We start from the raw sequence: 16,543 nt of genomic DNA on the forward strand, positions 1-16,543 counted from the left end.
CTCATACATCTTCACAATTGTTATATTTAAATAGTTACACATATTTGCATTTTCACATATTCTCGCTCTCTCCTTTCTTCTCTCTCCAAGAATCCAAAGTACGCTGCAAGACTCTTGCTAATTCAAGAGACATATCAGCTAGTTTACATAAAGGGAGGCCAGAGAAGCAGGTCGGTTCTTCCAGCAATCCAGTTAACAGTTTTGACATATGGATACTATACAACACATACTAGGCTTGTGTAAAGTGCTGAAATTATCTGAAATATGGTGACATCCCTTCTCTCTTAAAAATAATTCCTTAGGCAACCGGTAGTTTGCACAGACTCAAGAATTCTAGTGTGATTTAATCTGTAAACTTTTTTTAAGTCAATTTTGAATAGACATTTAGAAGATAAAGCAAAAATTGAAATGTAGAGTAAACCCTAAAATAAATTCATGAGAGAAGCACAGAGAATCATTAGACAGGGTATTCAATGGAATAGGGAACCCCTCACTCAGAAAATGGATTTTAAAAAATGAATCAGTGGCAACACATATGGAAAGAATACAATTGAGACATGCATGTGTTCCAAAATAAAAATTTGACAAAGCTATCAAATAAATATGGCTGGTGTGTGTGTATATGTGCGCACGCACATGTTCAATGTATATGCACACATCAGGGGTATTTGTGTAGTAATTAGGAAGCCAATTAGGATGTTCACATCCCATACTGGAATGCGTGGCTTCAATTCCAAGCTCCTAATTCCAGCTGCCTGCTAATGCAGATCCTGGGAATCAGCAGCAATGACTTGGCAGCTGGGTTTCTCGTTCTCCCCAGCATCAGTCTCTTTGCCTCTTGCCTGTTCGGGCACTGAAGGAGTGAGCCAGAGAATGCGTGCACAAGTTTATGTTCTTTCTCTCCTGCTCGCTAATTATTTATTAAGCACATCTTTGATTTGTATGGCATATCATAATTTTTAACATCTATTTTCCTTTAAAAATGTTTAAGATAGAGCAAGCAGAGTAAAAGAGAACTGTCCCCCTGCCAACTTGTAAGATTCTGTTGAGTTCTTAGTTTCTGTTTTTGGCACTTGCTAGCCCTGGCTATTGTACCCATTTGGAAGTGAATCAATAAATGGAAGATTTTCTTTCCTCATCTCTCCTCTCTCTCTTTTTTGAAGTCTCTCCATCTCTCCTTCCTTCTCAGTCACTCTGAAAACTAAGTACATACAAAAATCTGCACATGAATGTGTTCCTAGCAGTTTTATTTATTATGCCAAACTTAGGAGCAATCAAGATATACTACAGCAAATGAACAGATAAAGTTCAGTCCATCCAATGAGATATTATTCAGTGCTAAAAAAATAGTAAAAGTGGATCCTCAGCTTACCAATCACACAAAGTCCTTCTAAAGAGAATGAAGCATGCTTTTTGCTCACTAGCACCTGACCGTATCAGTTAAGCATTCCTACTCTGAAAATAAGAAATCCACAACTTTGAACATCATGACAGCCCAGGAAATGTTGGATTTTGGAATATTTGGATTTGGGGTTCAAGTCCCAATACTGTTCCCAATTCTGGCTTCTTATTGGTACTCATCAGGACTCAGAGGTGATGGCACAGCAGTGGAGAAAGGTACAGTACTTGACTCCTGGCGGCTATTGTATGCATTTGGGGATTGAACTAGCTGATGGGAATCAATCTCTCTCTCTGAAGCGCTAATAGTACTTCAGTTTTTAAGTAGAAGGAGGGAGCCAAGAAAAAGGATGTTAAAAGTTCTTAGACAACTACAAAATTGGAGGGAGCCACCCACGAAGAGGATGCTCTGAATCTGGCACTAGCTGTAAGATCAGAGGAGTCAAAACAAACAAACAAACAGCAACAAAAGCCTACCCTCAGCACTGCCAATTCACTAGAAAAACTCAGAGAGCTCACTGGAAGCTGTGTTCCTTCTGTTTCCATTGTAGGAGAGGGATACAGATTAACATGAGCAAAGGGAAAAGGCACACAGGACTGAGACCAGGGCCAGCACGGAACTGTCACTAACTACCAGTGTGAGACCCAGCTGCTCCAATGCCTTGCTAATGCACACAAGAAAGCAGAAGATGGCCCACGTGCTTGGCACCTTACACCACACCACACATCCAGGAGAGACTCTGGGCTCCTGGCTTCAGGTTTTCCCAGCCCCAGCCATTGTAGTCATATAGCTACTGAACAGGGGACTGAAGATCGATCAATCTCTCTCTCTCTCTCTCTCTCTCTCTCTCTCTCTCTCTTTCTCTTCTCTCCGTTTCTGTTTCTCCCTCTCTCTGTGTAGCTCTGACATCAAATAAGTGGATCAATGTTCAAAAATAATACTAGCAATTATAAAAGATATGTATGTAACAATAACTATGAAAACTCACAGAAGACATGGTGTTCAGAGACTTTACATGCAACTGAATATGTACAATTGAACAACTAGCCCCCCAAAGTTTGAGTTCAGTCCCCAAGCCAACTGCTAACACATGACCCAGTGCCCCACACTAAGTGACAGTTCATCTTTCTGGCACAGGCAGCCCTACCCTAAAACCACAGGAGTATGATAAGCCCCATCCTAAATCCCATAGTTAGCATGGCCCAAGGTTCGTGGTAAAAAAAAAAGAAAAGAAATGATCATTCAAAGAAGGAGAAAAAGGTCAGACCTCTTTGTGAACAAGGTTAGACTTATTCATCTAACAGAGAGATAGATACAGAGGAAAGTGGAGAACACAGATGAACTCCAAGCTGCGGTACTCTCCCCAGATGTCTCCAGCAGCTTTGAGGCTGGCATGGCTGTCAAAACCGGGATCCAGCAAGTCACTATGGGTCTCACAAACTAGTGGCAAGAATTCAACCGCCTGATGCCTCCCATGGTATACATTTGCAGAAGACAAGAATGAGGAACAAGGCTGGAACTCGGATCCAAGTGCTCCAACGTACAATGAGGGTGTCTCAAGCAGCTTCTTAACCAAAAGCAAACACCTACCACAAACGTTTTACTAAAATGGAGTCAAGAGATACACTTCAGTAGTCTGTACTGCAGGGTAAGTTCCTCAGCAAGCTTCTCTCCTCACCTCTTATGCACATCCCATTCCCACAACTTGGCTCCTATATCTTTCTCCAATTACTATAATTCCCATAATTGCAAAGAACCCTTTGTCTTCACAGACATCAGTGGGTCAGAATTATTTGCCTGTGTGCAATGTCCTTCTGTGGGACAGGCACTGGGGCACGGCATGTTAAGTAGCCACTTGAGACACTGTCATCCCCCATCAGCGTCAATTAGGGTCCCAGCATCTCCACTTCTGATTCACCTCCCTGCTAATACACTTAGGAAGGTAGCAAGTGATGGTCCAACTGCTTGAACCCTTGCAACCCATGTGGGAGACCTGAGTAGACCTCTTGGCTCCTGACTTCAACCTAGACAGACCTGGCTGGTGTGGCCAATTTGGCAAGGGAAACAATGGATGGATGATCGCTCCATCTCCCCTAACCCCTCTGAAAGTTACATTATCTTCTTTAATCTTTAGTGAAGAAAACCTAAGAATATTAGCCACCCAGACAATATTTTAAAATACATAATCTGCTACAAACAAACAGACATTCAGCAAACGCTTACTTCGATGAATTGTCTTCACAGTGATATCCACTCTGAAGCAAAAATGTATGTAAATCATGTATATTATAAATGAATGCTTTCTCAAAAAAGAAAGCAATATCGGAGAAACTAGCCCAAAATGACCGACACTGAATTACGTGCAACTTACCTGTGGAAACTTCAGCAAGTCAGCCCCATACTACCTCATGTGTAGTAAATTAACCAGATTTAATTTGCTAAAAAGTGATAAGATTGTGATACAATTTTTCATTCACTATTTAAACTAAGGCAAAACAACTCACTTAAATAAGTTTCATATCCCAAATAGCAAAATGCAGTACCCCAAATGTTTCTAAATAAATGATAATCTAGAAAATATAACAATATTTATTTAAAAGATATGTTGTCTTGAACTACACTGCAATCAGACATTTTGGATTAAAAAACAAACCTTCCTTCTTAAACAGATTATGCATCTATAATTGTCAGCACTGTCTAACATTGGCAAGTTATATACTCAAGTAAATTACTCAATCAAACCTCATTAGCCTATGAATGAAAATAAGGTGACGCATGGACTGAAGGAACTAATTTCTTCCTATAGAACTATAGACGGTACACACCATCCACACTGACAGCTGAGTCACACGCACTGGCACACACTACCTCAGCTATGTGGGTCCTCCTGCACTATGCAGGGCCAAGCACTTCATTTCAGAAACATGTGCTAAGATGGAGCTGGCAAGCTGCACTCTCTCACATCCCATCCTCATCTACAGGCCTCTAGTGTTGAATGGGCCTTTGTTGCTGGGGCCTCCTGCCCTGGCTGTCATTTCTGCTGCTCATAATCCATCACTGGGTCTGATCTTCAGCACTCTCCACTCAGCCACATGCACCTGTTATGCTTCCACCCAATACTCTCCTTTTTTTTTTGTTTCTGTTCTTCATCATTTTGGCTCTTCTCTGTCCTGCTCATCCCACTTTCTTAGCAAAGGAAATCCACTTCACAGACAAGATCAATACACCTCTCTCCTTCTCACTAAAGTTTTTTAAAAATCAAAGCAGGCCAGGATGCCCTTTGGCTTTTCTAAACTGTTTTTAACACGATCTAAAACCAAAGATTGTTTCTTTTATCCTAAGTCTGGAGTTAGTACAAATACCTAGTCTACAGAAATAAATCAAGAGTTTTGACAATGGAATCAGTGCGGTAGCTCACCAGGCTAATCCTCCACCCACAGGCACAGCATCCCATTTGGGCTCCAATTCTTGTGCTAGCACTCCACTTCCAATGCAACTCCCTGTTAATGTGCCTGGAAAAGTAGTGGAGGATGGCCCAAGTTTTTGGGACCCTGCAACCATGTGGCAGAGCTGGAAGAAGCTCCTGGTTCCTGGCTTCAGATTGGCTCAGCGCTAGTCATTGTGGGCACTTTGGGAAAGAACCAGTGGATGGAAGCTCTCTCTCCTCTCCTCACTGTAACTCTTTCAAACAAAAATAAAACAATCTTTACCAAAAATAGTTTTGACAATTATCATGGTTTAAAATTTAAAAGACAACATCCTTCATTCTTGAAAAAAAAAATACACCAAAGTTCAGAAAATGGTTATTTAAGTCTGATCTTGAAGTAATAAAACTTCAAAAAGATTTATTAGTGGCCCAAAAAAGCACAGGACAAGAAGTTTAACATCATACATCATTAGTGAAATGAAAATCAAAACTACAGCAAGATACTACATTACAGCCATAATGACAGCAATTAACTAAACACACACACAGCAAATGTGCATGTTGAGGATTTAGAGAACTGTTGGTGAGGACATGGAGAAACTGGAACCCTTGTACACTGCTCGTGTCACTGTAAAATGGGGCAAGTGGCATGGAAAACACTATGACCAAAAAATAAAAATGAAATTACCACTGGTCTAGCAATTTCACTTCTGGATAAATAACCAAAAGGAACAACAGTAGGGACATTTGCTCACTCGTGTCCAAGTAACATTATTCATAACAGCCAAAAGTGGAAGCAACTTAAGTCCATGGGTGAATGAATGAATCAACAGAATGTAGCTTTGCATACAGTGGGTCATTACGTTTGGTCTTAATGAGAAAAGATATAACAGATGCCATAACATGGAGCAGATAAGCCATGCCTGATTTTACACCGGGCACATAGTCAAATGTATAACAAAGCATGAGTCAGAGCTCTCCTTTACTCACTTGTTTCTGTTGTGTGTTGCTGCTTGGGTCAAGGTCAGCTGGAGTTCGCTCAGGAGTCATTGATGAACCAGGTAGGCCCTATGCCAACTTTACTTCTAACTCATGCTTTGTTATAAAATAGAACAAATTTACCATTTTAGACATTTTTAGATATCTTTTTAGATATCTTTTTGAGTGACATTAATCACATTAATAGTGTTGCACAACACTCATTTCCAAAATGTCTTCATCCTCCACGACTGAAACTTTGGGCTCTTTAGGTACTAATATCCCAATCTCTGTGGGTTTCATTTCTATACATTTGACTATGTGCCCTGTGTAAATTCAGTCTTGGCTTATCTGCTCCACTAGGAAGAGAGCAGAAAGTGACCAATGCGCTCGGGTCCCTGCCACCCATGTGGGAGACAGGGGTCAAGATCCTAGCTTCTGGCTACAGCTTAGCCAAGATATGCTATCAGGACAAATGTAGGCAATCAAGCAACAGATGGAAGATCTTTCTCTGTTGTTGTGTCTCTTAAAAAATATTTTTCATGTTTTTAAAGAACTTTTTGACTCAGTTTCTAAGTAGATGATAACTGTCACTCACATGTGGAACAAAGGACTGGGTATAAAGGTAGGTGTTTAGCCTACTGGTTAAGGCACATGTCACCATGCCTTTTTACCACATCAGAGCACCTGGTTCAACTTCAGGTTCTGACTCCAGTCTCCATTTCTTTCAGATCCTGGGAGTCCCTGTGGGTCGTTCGGTTGCTGCCATCTGAATGGGAGAGATTTGAGCGGAGTTCCAGGCTTCCAACTCCAGCTCAGACCACAACAGGCCAGGGCACCCCTGTGCATTTAACCAGCGAACCAACAGATGAGAGAGCATTCTTCCACAAATAAATACATTTATAATTTTCAAGATTTACTTATGTACTTTGTAAATCAAGAGTTAGAGACAGGGAGAGATCTTCTGTCTGCAGGTTCACTTCCCAGATAGGAGCAACCACTAGGGCTGAGTCAAGTCAAAGCCAGGAGCTGCTTCTGGGTCTGCCACGTGTGTGGCAAGCGTTCAAACGCTTGGAGCAACTTCTGCTGCTTTCATCAGGCCATTCACAGGGAGCTGAATCAGAAACGGTGCAGCTGGGACCAGAACAGGTCGCTATATGGCATGCCAGCATCGCAGGTGGTATGCCAAAATGCCAGCCCCTAAAACAAATTTTCAAAAATATACACCTGACACAGCTTTCAGATAAACAGATAACGTACTGCCTAACAGAGAGCATATTGCAACTGTTTTTGCTAAACACCTGAAGATGAACAACAAATGAACGTTGCCTCTACAGCAGTGCTTGGCATGAAACAGAACTTTATAGACACAAGTGACCGGTTCCACAGGCCAACGGATACACACCCTGGAGCACCCTGAGAGTGTCATCCACCTGGCTGAGGAGAAAACTGCTTTTCCTAACACACCTTTGTTTCAAAGTCACACTGCATCCCCATGCAAAGTCCCACCAATACCGTGACATCTCACAAGTTTTGCGGAACTCTGTGAGCAACGAAGGACTTCTTGTAAGGCACTGGCCCTAGAGAACACTTTTTGGTGGGATAACACACCCATCAGAGGCCTTCAGGGCTCCCCTCGGGGGAAGAGCCCCCTGGGCTGAACGCCCTAGGGGATTCGGTGCAACCCGGCGAGACCAGGCGGGTCATCCCCGCAAACCCCGGTGGGGCAGGCGGGGAGAGCCCGGCCGCTCGCCGGGGTCCCAGCCCCGAGTCAGGGGCACCCGCTGAGAAGGCCCCGGGGACCACGATCCCCACCCGCCCCCCACACCAGGCAGGCAGCCCCGCCAAGCCTCGTCCTACCTGAGCTCTGCCCCCAGCTACAGGGCTGAGGGGGCTGGCGGGAGGAGGCGTGGCCTTCCAGTGCGCCAGCCGAACTCCCTCGTGCGGTTGTTATGACTTTCCCTCTCAGGATCCGCGCCCCGAGCAAGTTCGACTTGCACTTCCGGGGTCTAGGAGCGGGCCTGACACGTCACTACCTACGCGACGGCTGGCCGCGGCCACAACCCGGAAGCGGGCGGGACGTGGACGTGGGCGTGGGTGAGGTTGACGCGGGCTGCTGAGGGCCGGGAGGCTTTGGGCGGCGGGGAGTGCGGGTCTCCCTGTTGTTACCTCTCAGGCTTCCCGCGCCCGCCTTCCGAAGGCTGCACCGGATAGCCTGAAACGGCGAGGCCACCCTAAGCGCAATTAGAAATACATTCTGGTGGGGTTTTTTTGTTTTTTGTTTTTTTTTCCTGTCAGCGAATCCCCCATGCCCCAGATCAGGGTTTATCCAGTTTGACCTGGCTCCTTCAACTCCAGAAAAAAAAAAAAGGCAAAAAAAGAAAGAAGGGGAGAAAAGGAGGTTGAGGGTTGGGGGAGCACGTTTGGATTTGGAGGATTCAGTTCAGCTGCATGTTATGACACATAAACTGTTAAGTCAATACTGGTGTCTAGTGACAGCTGAATACGACGTCGATGCTGTGCTTGATTCCAGTGGGAATGTAAGTAAGTGATTTTAATCAGTTAAACTTAAAAAAAAAAATGAGGAGGAGGGGGAGAGGGAACGGTTAGTCCTCTTCACGCTTTTTTCAACTCCACAATGGTTAATTGAGTGAGGAAAGCTTGGGGTGCTGGGGACACAAGGCTGAGGTGGCCTGCCTCCCTCCTGCAGCTAGGGGAGGGAGATTCATGGCCAACAGCAACATGTAGTCTTCCTCAGCCCAGAGTGTTTCTTTGTTTGCAATACATAATCTGCGCAGGTGTGTACTCAGCACAGTAACACTTTTTTACCTAACTCCACCACACAGCAACGCCCACCACAACTAGACTGCATGAAGGGATGGCAGCAGTGCTAAATACCAGATTAGAGAAATGCAGAAAACTGTATAGGACAGGAAGTCCAGAAGACAAATGGGGAGGTTGGAGGAGAATGGGCATGATGAAAAAAACAAAAGATGTATGAAATCTGCTTGGCCTGGTGGACTTCTGTTGAGCATCTAGGACGGGTGTGTGGCTGGAACCCAGACATGCATGCCCGACCAGTGGGCTCCTTCTCTGACCCGAGCTCCCACACTCTAAAATAGCACTTTACAGAGAAAGGCAAAGCGGGATCTAAAGCTCTTTGTATGCCAGACTGAGTAATTTGAATTCTGTGTCGCATGCAAGCATGAGCACAAGACTTTTTGAGCAGAGGAGTGAAAAGAAACATTTTATATTTCGGTAGACTACTCAGTGTCACCAAGTTTATTTAAAAAAAAAAAAAAAAAAAAAAAGACAAGCCTGCCCCAAACTTACACAGCCTGTGCTACCTAAGGAAAACATCACACAAAATATTTTACTAATACTCTCTTATTAGAAAGAAAATTTTAAAAAAGGAAGAAAATTGGGAAAGACTGAAAGACTTGGAGTCTTGCAGAGCCAAGAAGATTCTGATGAGACTAATGTGAGATCATAGAAAAGCAAAACAGAATTGGGAAACTCAGTGAAATGTAAAAAATTAATAAAATTAAAATATTGAAATCAAATTAACAGTCATATACCAGAGTTGGTACACACTGGGCGTAAAGTGGACAGCATGACCTATCAGTGTTATGGAGAATGGAAACCCGCTGAAGGATTAGGTACTAAAGTGTTTACTAATAAACACACATGTAGATGTTTCAGTTCAAAGTTCTAGCTAGACTCCACAAAAAAAAAATGAATAAACCTTCAGATTATTCCAATCCCTACAACTTCCATCTGGGGTCCCAAATTTTATGCCCTATTCTGACTTGCACAGAAATGATTAGAGGTAATGCAAAATGATTGCTGTTCTAAGTTGGTACATTTTGGAGTGATTTATTATTCAACAAAATAGAAACCAGTACACTTTGCAACAACTAATGGGTAACTCCTGGAAAAATGTCAATCCATCATAAAATATTGAGGTTATGTGCCCTTTTCTCCCTATACATTACCACAAATGGTAGATTGGACTCCTGCCTCACCCTGCCTTAGCTGGCCACAAATGTGTTTCCTACAGATCTGTGAGGAGAAAGGAAAAGCAACAAATTGTTTTGTGTGGGTTTATATGTTTTGTTAGAATTCCAGCAGCCCATATGTGGCTTAGCAGAAACCATTACAGGGGATGACTACACATATGCTCATGTACTGCACATTTTTTTCTCCTCATTTCAACAACAGTCCTCTAAAATTGTGCAACCTACTTTGTTTATTTATGCTTTTAATTTATACATCTCTGGGGAAGCCAGAAACTCCAGTTTCTCTCCCCACCCCTCTTCTTTTGCACTTGAAGATCTAACTGAGATAAAGAGAAAGGAAAGGGAATTTGTTCCCTCCTGGCTAACAGCTGGTCCATCTTTGATCACAAGGGTGATCAAAGAGATACCCCTATACCCTCTCTGGCACTTCCTCCTCCTACTCCAAACCATCTCCTTAGGCAGCTATCTTCTTATCAGTGCACCTGCACCCTCCACATCCAATGTTCTCAGTGATATACAGCAGACAGACGCCTACAAACATCATGTTATTTATTCAAGCTGAAAATAAAAGCAAAACACACTTACCATGACTTGAACTCAGCTCCAAACATGGGGGCAGCTCAGACAAGTCATTCAAGAAGCCGTTCTTGTTTAGCTGCTGTCTGCTCTACACAACTCTATTGGGCTGAGGTCTGGATTCTGGAATAAATTTGGAACCTTGGGTAATCCTCCTGTGTTTGTGCAAACTCAATAAAGTCTACGTGAAATATGGCTAAGGAAGTACTGACAACTTCTGCATTCTGGGTTCAGTTTATACTCCCAGAGCACACAAAGGAGGATCATAGAATCAAGCTAATTATCAGAATAATTATTATTTTTTGAAGTCCATTCCCTTTCTCCTGTTCCTGAATGTTTTTGGAATTACTTTTTCAAATTCAAGAAATGAGAAAATACCAATGCTCAAAATATATTTTGAGATTCAAACAAGCATACAAAAAACAAGGGCCAGTACTATAGAGTAATGGGTTAAACCACCACCTGTGACACCAGCATCCCATGTGGGTATTGGTTTGAGTCTTGGCTACTCAGTTTCTGTGCCAGCTCCCTGCTAATGTACCTGGAAAAGTAGCAGAAGATAGCTCAAGTGCTTCGACTCCTGCCACCCATGTGGGAAAGCCAGATGGAGTTTCTGGTTGCTATGAGCTTTGGTCTGCTTTAGCCCCAGCTATTCAGGGAATGAACTAGCATATGGAAGATCTCCCTTTGTTCCACTCTTTCTGTCTTTCCATCTCTCTGTAATTTTGCCTTTCAAATAATTAAATAGCTTTTTTAAAAAAACAGAACATCTTTTAAAAGTAAGATCACCTCTTGTGAGTGATGGCAATAATATGTAGATTTTGTTTGTTTGTTTCCCCAGAATTTGACAAAAAGCAAGATTTGAGGGCACAGGTCTCACAGGTCTCACAGTTTCCTTTTGAAAAGCTTTATTTATGTTTATTTGAACAGCAGATTTACAAAACAGAAGGAAAGAGAGAAAAATCTTCACACTACTGATTCACTCTCCAAATGGCCACAGTGGCCACAGCTGGGCCGATCTGAAGCTAGGAGCCAGGAGCCAAAAGCCACTTCTGGGTGTCCCACACGGGCGCAGGAGCCCAGGGATGTGAGGCATTCTCCACTGCTTTCCCAGGCCATAAGTAGGGGGCCAGATGGGCAGTGAAGCAGCCAACACATGAACTTGTGCTTTATAGGATACTGACTCCAACTGCAAATTTGGAGGGTTCCGAAAACACCCTAAGCTTTGACGATTTTCTAGGACTTAAGGAACTCATTCAGAACTATTATACTCATGGGTACAGTTTGCTACAGGGGAAGGAGAAATGAAATGTCTACCAAGCAAGGAAGTAGATTGGCAAAGTTCTCTCAGGGGAGCACCAAAGACAGGGCTTCTGTTGTCTGCTGCCAATGGAGTCAGGACATTTGCCCTCCCTTGGGTATGTGGCATGGAAGTATAGCAGCATGCATTGGAGTATTGCAAACTATAAAAGCTCATCAGCATTCAAAACTCATCTCTTACTGGGCTTCCATAAACAACCAATGGCTGATTAATTGATTTCCCACCTGATTGATTTCAGTCTGCAGGTAAACTGATATCACATGACCCAAAGACTCCCCATAAGTCATGTGCTTGGTCTTTCTGGTATGGGGAGCCCCTGGTCTAAGACTGTTAATGTTTAGAGCCAGTCTCCGCCCTAAACAAAGACATTACTCTCACACAGGACACGGATCATCTCCCAGAATCAGATGCCAAAGGCCTTAACACTTTTAAAGAAAAACCAAATTGTTTACTTGGAAACATTTGACATGCACTTTTGTGTAAGTTGCATTTGGATATAAAGTGCTGAACAAAAGGATAGAGAATTGGTAATGCTGTGTTAGACTGGTGAAATCATTAAGAAAAAAAAAGAGAAGCAATGCAATCTTGGTTTTCTTCATTTTATTGTTGCTTCGTGAAAAGTGAGGAGGAAATGCCATGAGATTTCTTGTGAGTTCCATAGAGACAAAACAACAAAGAGGGATGTGTAAAGCCTAGGCTCTCTGACCCTGCTTTTCCCTATCTCTGGAATCATAATAGGATAGATTAGAAACAGCTGTGGAAAGCTGTAATTGTATCCATAACAGGGTTTTGGTTCTAAACTTGGGCTTCATGACAAAAATGGCTAATCGTAAAAATAATAACCATGAAAATCCCCTAAGTAGCCCACACAGTACATAAGGCATGATGTAAGCATACATTTTAGATTGTTAACTCTCAGGCACAAGTCAGTGTGAGACCTCTGGGCTAGTTCAAAAGTTAGAAGGTCAGTCATTTAAAACAGCAGCTGAAACACTGGTTGTGATGCCTACATCCAGTATGGAGTGAATGATTTGTTTCCCAGCTCCGTGCCTTCTCCAGCTTCCTGACAGTATGCACCCAGTGAGGGAAAGAGTGATGGCTTAAGGACTTGGGCTTCTGTCACCCACCTGGGAGGTCAGATTGAATACGCGGCTGTTGTAGACATTTGGACAGTGTGCCAGTGGGAGGAAGAGCATTCTCTGTCCTCTCTTCATTTCTATCTCCCTCCAGCTCCTTCCTTTCAACCTTCCTCCCTCCCTTCTCCATCATCTTCTTCTCTCCCTCTCGAAATCTGTCTCCCTTTTATTTGTCTATCTTTGCCTTGCCAGCAAAATAAGAAAAAAAAAAAAAGAATAAAAGAACAAAAGAAGACTGTGCTTAAATAACAGAGAATGTAAAGCCTAATAATCCCAAGGGGCAACACTCACCTTCCACCTTACCAACTCCGCAGCATTAACACAAGGGATCACATCTTTCTAAAAACTTTAAACTCTCCCTTCGATTTGTGAAATCAATCTTGCTTTGTTGGATTCTTCTGATCACCAAGTATTAATGTGCCTTTCATCACTTCCCTTCTTTATCTGCATGCATTTGCAAGGTGACCAATCCATCCCTTTTACCTTTACCACCTCTAGAGTGGCACTACTGTACTGACAGCTTCAGAGAATCCACATTCCCACACTCACACACCCAACCTCATGAGACCTTTTTAGTAGGACATTTAGCATATGTTTGAAGCATTTTTCTTTCCCTAAAAATTTTTATTAATATAAAAGAACAGGTTTCAGGTCTGAGCCCCTGGGGTTGTGTGTGCCACAGAGCCAGCAAATATAGCTCCAAGACATGCCCAGAACTCCTGCAGCCCAAGGATTCACAGGGGCCTGGGTTCTTCTTGGAGTGTGTTTGCTGTCTCGGGACTTCTGGTAGTAAGAGAGATTGCTTCCTTCTAAGATAGGTAGAGTTTAGCAGCTACTTGGAAGCAGCTCACTTCTGACACTTTTGGGAACCAAGACTGAAAACAGTATGTTATTGTTACTGTAATTTAGGAGCAAAGTAGTCACTTAGATCCCAGTGAACCCTCTAGACCTGATTTAAAGCCCACTAGGTTTATAGAATTCTCCCATGGTAGGGCTGCCCGTTTGTGGCAGCGGCAGGGGTAATAGCACTGTCCTCTGGCAGGGTTGCTGGGAAGGAGCAGAGGGGGAAAGGCATCAGGTGTTCTGCTTTATTCCTCTTTCACTATTGGCCTTCAGAATGGCTGTGCTGTTCATAGATCTGGTTTATTCCTTGCTAAAGTTATTTCTCTCAGCCTCCCCAGCTCTATTTCATGTAAATGCCTGTTTTGTGCCAAGATGTCCACAGCCAGGGTGCTAGGATAGGCATGTTGAATGGTGACTCTGGGTGGTGGCAGAAGTGGCTGTGTAATTTCTCTCTCTCTCTGCCTCTCTCTGTGTCTCTGTCTCTCTCTCTTTCTCTGCCCCCCCCCTCCGCTTTTCAGAGTCTCTGTGCTGTTTGCAGTTCCTGTCATTTCATCACTCAAGTGTTCCTTCAGTCAGTATTCTCAGTTCTTGTATATATATATATATATATATATATATATATATATATATATATATATATAAATGTGGGTATACAGAGAGGAGGAGAGACGGAGAGGAAGATCTTTCATCCGATGGTTCGCTCCCCAAGTGGCCGCAATGGTTGGAGCTGAGCCAATCTGAAGCCAAGAGCCTGGAGCCTCTTCTAAATCTCCCACATGGGTGCAGGGTCCCAAAGCTTTGGGCTGTCCTTGACTGCTTTCCCAGGCCACAAGCAGGGAGTTGGATGGGAAGCGGGGCTGCCAGGATTAGAACTGGTGCCCATATGGGATCCTGGTGCATTCAAGGCGAGGACTGTAACCGTTTCGCTATCGTGCCAGACCCAGTTCTGATATTTTATATGTAGAAACTTTTCTCCAGCAAGATGGTGTCCCCTGCTCATGATGCCAACGTAGCAGTGATGTGTTTTTCCCCCTCTCTGCTGCTGCTGCTGCTGCTTTTCCAAATCCCTGTGCTATTTCTAGTTCCTGTCACTTCCTTGCTGAACCTTACCTCCAACAATCTTCTGGAAATGCTGTTCGTTCTGTGTTCTGAAACATTTTGCTGGTTGTGGTGGGTACAGATATTCTATTAAGTCATCTCAATCCTCCCCCCATAATAGTATTAATTATTCTGCCTGCTTGTTTTGGCCTCCCTGCAGTGACAGATGTAGAAAACCTTTAAAAATTCAAATCAGAACTTGCTGCTTTCCTGTTCGAAATCCTTAATAGCTTTCTTATGCATGTAACACAAAATCCAAAACTGTTTTCCTAAGCCTATAAGATCCTGCACTTGCATAGGCTTAGGAGAACAATTTTGGATATCCTTCTATATACCTGCAATGAAGAAAAGATTTTCTTTGAGGAATTGAGGAAGAACATGGGTAATAACCTTATATTTGAGGAAATGGCAGTTCCAAAGGTGAGTTTCTAACTCTCATGCCTAAAAATTTAAGTGTAAGAAGCTGATTGGGGGTGAGTGTGATGGCAGAGTAAGGAAATAGAGGTGTCAGGTTTTCTCACCCAGCAAGTTGGCATGGAGGAACATGGCTGAGTATACTAGTCTGCCAGGGTTGACACAAACAGAATTTTTTTTCCATCTCTATAGTTCTAAAAGGTAGAGATCCAGACTGGCTATGACAGGCCTGCTTCCATCTGAAGGCTGAGAGGAGAGTCTATTTTGTATCTCTCTCCTAGATTCTGGGGTTTTCTGTTCTTGGGTGGGCAAGTGCATCACCAAGCTCTCTGCCTTGGTCTCCCATGTTCTCACCTCTGTGTTTATGTTTTTCCTTTTCATAGCTGACACACATCAAACTAGATAAGATCTACTCAATGGACTCATTTTATATGAAAACCTCTGTAGAGATCTTATTTCTATAAAGGATCACATGCTGAAATTGTTGTGACTAAGACTTCTGTGTGTATTTTGTGGGCCGGACGAGACATAATTCAACCCATAGCACCAGTGTAAAATTATTGGGGGGCAGGACAGAAGCAAGTCTGGTAGGGAGAAAAGAGAAGCTAACCAACCAGTGGACATTCATCCTAGCTTTCAGTGAATGACAATGCTTGTGTTCTTCCATTGGGGTGAATCTCTAAAACATTGCACTGAATGAAGCCTTACGCAAAAAAGCACTTGCCTATTTTCATTTATTTGCAGTTCTAGTATTGTCAAGACTAATCTGTGATGGAAAACCAAGGGCAAAACCACTAAGTTTGGAATATGCCTGGTATATCCTGGGAGCTGTGAGGAGGTCAGTGGAGAGAAGAGAAGGTTGGGGAGAGTAGAGGAAGAGCTAATTACAGAGGAAGGACAGCTGGGTCAAAGAGAGAGCTCAGATCTTATAGGCCAGTGTCAATGAATGCAAGGGGAGAAGGGAGAAGTTTTTACTAGAGGACATACAGATTGATGTGAGTTTTCCAACTATTGACCATATAGAGAAGGGGTCAGTGAAGAAGCTAATTTGGTAGGCTATTGCGTCCATCTTGATGAGTGTTGATGGTGGAATCAACATCTAAAAAGAGCTTAGAAGGATGCCTTGTGGTCAGCAAGTTGCAGCTTTTAGATTGCAGAAGACCAAATTATGGCTAGACAGTATACTCATTAAAATATTCAGCTACCATCTTTCTAATTTTTAAGAAATGTGTTTTTCTTATTGTTTACTTTTCCTACTAGGATGCTGTTTTATATCTGCATTATCTTTGCAAGTTTGTCTTGTTTGCTGAATCATCTGTCCTTCCTCTAAAG

The 16,543-nt window shown here is 42.9% G+C and overlaps 1 protein-coding gene and 1 long non-coding RNA gene across 4 annotated transcripts in view; one reads left to right on the forward strand and one right to left on the reverse strand.

Annotated features, from left to right (window-relative positions):
• The window catches only part of FAM172A (family with sequence similarity 172 member A), a 301,851-nt gene extending 294,025 nt beyond the window's left edge, over positions 1–7,826 (reverse strand). For 2 of the 3 annotated variants that reach the window (XM_004586200.3, XM_058656305.1), the window contains exon 1: positions 7,665–7,823. The gene's annotated coding sequence lies outside the window, so the exon portion shown is untranslated. Of the gene's footprint in view, positions 1–7,664 lie in introns of all 3 variants that reach the window. The other variant, XM_004586201.2, reaches the window with a different exon arrangement.
• Positions 7,827–8,201: 375 nt separating this feature from the next.
• Positions 8,202–16,543, forward strand: part of LOC131478199 (uncharacterized) — a 57,730-nt gene continuing 49,388 nt past the window's right edge. Inside the window, exon 1 of the long non-coding RNA XR_009244350.1 lies at positions 8,202–8,344. This is a non-coding gene — a long non-coding RNA (uncharacterized LOC131478199). The remainder of the gene's footprint in view (positions 8,345–16,543) is intronic.

Source organism: Ochotona princeps, chromosome 28 (genome assembly GCF_030435755.1).
Source record: "Ochotona princeps isolate mOchPri1 chromosome 28, mOchPri1.hap1, whole genome shotgun sequence".
NCBI lineage: Eukaryota > Metazoa > Chordata > Mammalia > Lagomorpha > Ochotonidae > Ochotona > Ochotona princeps.